The sequence below is a fragment of the Cyprinodon tularosa genome, unplaced genomic scaffold, assembly GCF_016077235.1.
Source record: "Cyprinodon tularosa strain WSP-4 unplaced genomic scaffold, ASM1607723v1 ctg494, whole genome shotgun sequence".
Classification (NCBI taxonomy): Eukaryota; Metazoa; Chordata; class Actinopteri; order Cyprinodontiformes; family Cyprinodontidae; genus Cyprinodon; species Cyprinodon tularosa.
Window position 1 is genome coordinate 106,710 of NW_024039223.1, and position 4,600 is coordinate 111,309.

General features: G+C 42.5%; 1 long non-coding RNA gene across 1 annotated transcript; it reads left to right on the forward strand.

Moving 5' to 3' along the window:
- Positions 1-2,108: 2,108 nt before the first annotated feature.
- On the forward strand, positions 2,109-3,635 carry LOC119794828. The gene is made up of 3 exons (XR_005282262.1): positions 2,109-2,279; positions 3,221-3,307; positions 3,439-3,635. It is a non-coding gene; the product is annotated as an uncharacterized LOC119794828 (long non-coding RNA).
- The last annotated feature ends 965 nt before the right edge of the window (positions 3,636-4,600 follow it).

The window sequence follows — 4,600 nt, forward strand, 5'->3', positions numbered from 1 at the left end:
TCTCAGAAAATAGTTTTTATATAGTGAAAAAATATAAAGCTGACTAATAGCTTCTCAATTATTAAACTAGTACATTATTTTTTTAGGTTTGTGACACAATATTGGACCATGCAAAACATGATTTGCCTTCACAAAGCCTCAGAAGGGCAAGCTTCTAGGATATTGATTTGGTCAGGTAAGTAGCAGAAGCTAGGGTCACTGTCACTACTGATAGCATGAGGTGCTACCTGGACCCTACAGAGGTTGCAAAGGCAGTCCAACTCCTCCAGAAGGTTTGTTGTGTCTCCCAGCACAATCTCAAGAGCATGGAGGAGATTCCAGGAGACAGGCAGTTCCTCCAGGAGAGCTGGACAGGGTCTAGAAGGACTACAACCCATCAGCAGGACTGGTATGCAAGGAGGAGCAGGAGGAACACTGCCAGAGTGCTACAAAATGACCTCCAGCATGCCACTGATGTGAATGTCTCTGACCAAACAATCAGAAACAGATTTCACGAGGGTGGTCTGAGGGCCCGACGTCCTCTAGTGGGTCCTGAGCTCACTGCCCGGCAGTGTGGAGCTTGATTGGCATTTACCATAGAACACAGGAATTGGCAAGCCCGCCACTGGTGCCCTGTGCTTTTCACAGATGAGAGCAGGTTCACCCTGAGCACACGTGACAGACCTGAAAGGGTCTGGAGAAGCCGTGGTGAATGTTAGGCTGCCTATAACACTGTTCAGCTTGACCGGTTTGGTGGTGGGTCAGTTATGGTCTGGGGAGGCATATTCATGGAGGGACGCACAGACTTATACAGGCTAGAAAACGGCACCCTGACTGCCATTAGGTATCGGGATGAAATACTTGCACTCATTGTCAGACCCTATGCTGGTGCACTGGGTCCTGGGTTCCTCCTGCTGCCCGACAATGCCTGGCCTCATGTGGTGGGAGTATGCAGGCAGTTCCTTGAGGATGAAGGAATTTATACCATTGATTGGCCCCCACGCACGCCTGACCTAAATCCATTAGGCATTGTGTTTGGCTCAAACACAATGCAGCTGAGTAATAGGACTGACTTTAAAGCCTGGGATAGATGACAGAATTAATTCTGACCTCAAATTTCTTCATAAGTCATCTACACATATGAATAGATTCCCAAGGATCCAGTGGAGTAAAACAAACCTATCCAAACTTCAGCAGTGAATAAGTGTTCTCATGACTGCACAACAATACACCAAGAAAGCTCAATGAAGATCTTAACTATATAGAGCATTGGGATACTTTATGTTAAGCTTTCTTTTTTAGCTTAAGTGCTTGTTCTCCCAAGCCAGGTTCTAAATGAATAATCAACATTTTTCAAAGCACTTTCTTAAACCCTTTAGAAAAGTGGTTGAAGAACAGCTGTATTGTCTAAGCTGTTTTAGCTGCCCACACTGGGTTGAAACCATATCAAACCCTAAGGATTAAGAGTTGGATGTCATTCAAATTCTATGCATGCACCTGTATACAGGCAGATGAATGAAGGACTTTTGACAATGGGTGATTTTTAATGGTGAATTTATAGTAAACCTGATTATGTCAATATTAGGAAATACCCTACGTAAATAAGTCATCACACTTCCAACTGGCCATTGACTTGGTCAGACACAGAACAGTGGACCCAGTATTCAAGGCCGGACAGACAGTAGGATAACTAGCAAAGCCTTTTTTTTTATATTCTCTGGCACTGGAGCAGCTGGGACACTCTCTTGCCGGCCCACGCCACATCTTGTTGACAGTCCACTGCCTGGATCATACCTCGTTTTCTAGGCATGGACTGAACTTGAAACCCAGCTCTTCCAGCCTTAGATGCCCTAGCCACTGGTACTCCAATCTGTTTAAGAAGTCCAAAGCCATGTCAGGCAAACAGATCAGAACAGGAACAGGCAAGCTCAGAGGTCAAAGAGTCAAAAGACAGTCAGGGGCAGATCTATAGGGGTGGCTACGGGAGCAATTGACTCCCCCGAAATCTGATTGGCTACCCCAACTGCCACCCCAGATGATTGATGACACCGCTAAAACAGTTGCACGTTTGAAGTCTTTGACTGCGATGTTCTTGCTGTACAGTAGATGGCACAATGCAGCATGCGCTATGCAGCCCCTTTCCAGTCGTGAATCTAGGGTGAAAGAAGAAGAACTAAAGCGGCTGTGGAGCCACCGAGTGCAACAAGCATAACATTAGTTAACCAACAACATTCTTTGGGAAAAGGCTGCGCGCTCTCGAGATGGATTTTATTCTCGTTTGGACCGACTGACGCATATCGGTGAGTAGGCTGCACAACCACAGATTATATTCATAAAAGAAGCTCAATAACTAAGAGTTTGATAAGTTCAGTCAATAAGGATCATCCTCTGTTCAATTGATGTCCGTTTCATAAATCAGAATGATAAGGACAAGCCCTTGCTTTTCACGAAGGGCCGCTAGAAGCTAGCCTGGCTGTAAACAGACAGGCGCAGGTGGGTGATATTGATGCGTTTCAGTGTCAATTTCTGTGATTTCATGCCCACGTCTGCTAAAAATACTGCTGACGAGAACGGAAACTATTTCATTTTTTTAAATGTCCGTGTCTAGAACCTTCTGAATTATGAAACCAGCAAAATCTTTGATCAGAACCGTTTGCCCATGTCATGAAAGGCATTACTAGTCGTAGATAATTCACGACCGATGTAGTTAGCCAGTAAAGTTATGGCAGGCTGAAACCTTAATTGAATGGATAGATTGCAGTCACTAGACATGTCTTATTGTTGTGTTCTGATATTTCTAGGCTGTAATAATGTAGTCTGTATTCATTAATCTCCTTGTGCATCATTTTGGACATGAAATGTTGCATTTTGCTTTGATAAGTAACAAAACGTTTGTTTTCCGGTTGAGAATGAAAAGACAGGGAGGCACGATTTATAACTACTTTAAGAGAAACAGATCAGGCTTAGAACAGATCAGCAGCCCCGGCAGCCCTCATCCTGGGACTAGTCAGGAAAGTCCGGCAGAATCCAGCCTGTCATCATCGCCAGGTTTGAACATACAGAAGCAGTCACATGTTCAGTTATTTTAAAATATATTTAACATTATTTCAGATGTTCAGTTCAGTCATTTTAAGTTATGTTAAACATTATTTTGAATGTTGGTTATTGTTGTATGTTCAGTTTTAGACAATGGTTGTTTATTTTGATCATACTATTAAATAAATATTTTTCTACTATGTAGGTGTGAGAGTGGACCGAGACGATGACAGGTCCCAAGCTGGAACCATTACCGAGGAGTGTCAGGCACAACACAGCCCACCATCATCAGGTCAGAGCAAGTCAGACATGCCAAGTTCAGTCAGTGTGAGATTGTTCTATAATATGTAATTTATAGTATGTGTTGCTTTTAACATTATTTATTTATATTATTTTTATTGTTATTATTGTTTCACAATATAGTTCCTTCTGAGGAAGGCTCTGAGGCTTCTGAGCAGGATGACGACCCAGACCCAGAGCAACCAGAGCCTGAAGATGTGCTTCCCTGATTGTAGTAGGGAAAACAGTTTGTATGCTGGGTGAGTGGGATCTTTGATCTGTGTTTCTGTTATCAGAGAGTTGAAGAATGCACCATATTCATTTTGTGCATAAATAAACTACAAATTTTACTCAAAATTGCACCTTTTGTCTGCTTAGTATGTGGCTACTTAAATATGATTGCAAATTGCTGCTTACAAGGTTTATATAAGAAAGGTCAATAAGCCTTAATTAACTTGTAAATTATGCACCAAAGATAACCACAGACTAGTTGGCTTTCATCTGTAGCCCCTGGAAGTTTGATGTTAAAAGAAGTGTGTGTGTGTGTGTGTGTGTGTGTGTGTGTGTGTGTGTGTGTGTGTGTGTGTGTGTGTGTGTGTGTGTGTGTGTGTGTGTGTGTGTGTGTGTGTGTGTGTGTGTGTACATATAGAGTATAACACAAGAATGATAAGTCATTACTCATGACATGTCAAAGAAGAACAAAAGACAGGACCAACATCTGTAAGTCCATGTAGAAATAAATGATAGTGAATAATAATTTAAACGTGACATGAACAGGTATACAGCACTCGATTGCTTACAGACGGTTGGTGTTTTCTGCTGCGACATTAACGCTAGTGCATAAACTTTGTTATTTTTAAGTATAAACCATTGCCCCCCTAAAATACACTTGGCCACCCCCTTGCTACCCCAAGGATAAAAGTCTAGATCCGCCACTGAAGACAGTACAGGCAAACGGATCAGAGAAGAACAGACTCATTGGTTTAGAGGCAGAGTAGGTCAGGGTCAAGTAATCAGAAACATTAAAGTAATGCTAAAAACACTCTAACCACTGAGATCAGACAGGAACAGGCAGGCTCAATTATTGAAAGGCAGAACAGGTCAGGATCATAAAATCAGAAACACCAAGGAACTCTAAAAACACTCACCACTGGCTAGGGAGAACAAGAATAATCTGGCCCTGATAACTGGATGCAAGCGCCTTAAATAGACACAGGAGCAGGTGGATGAGATGAGCAGTGGTGAGCAACCAAGCAGAGTAAAACAGGTGAATGGAATGAGTAATTAAGCCAGACTTTTGGCTTAA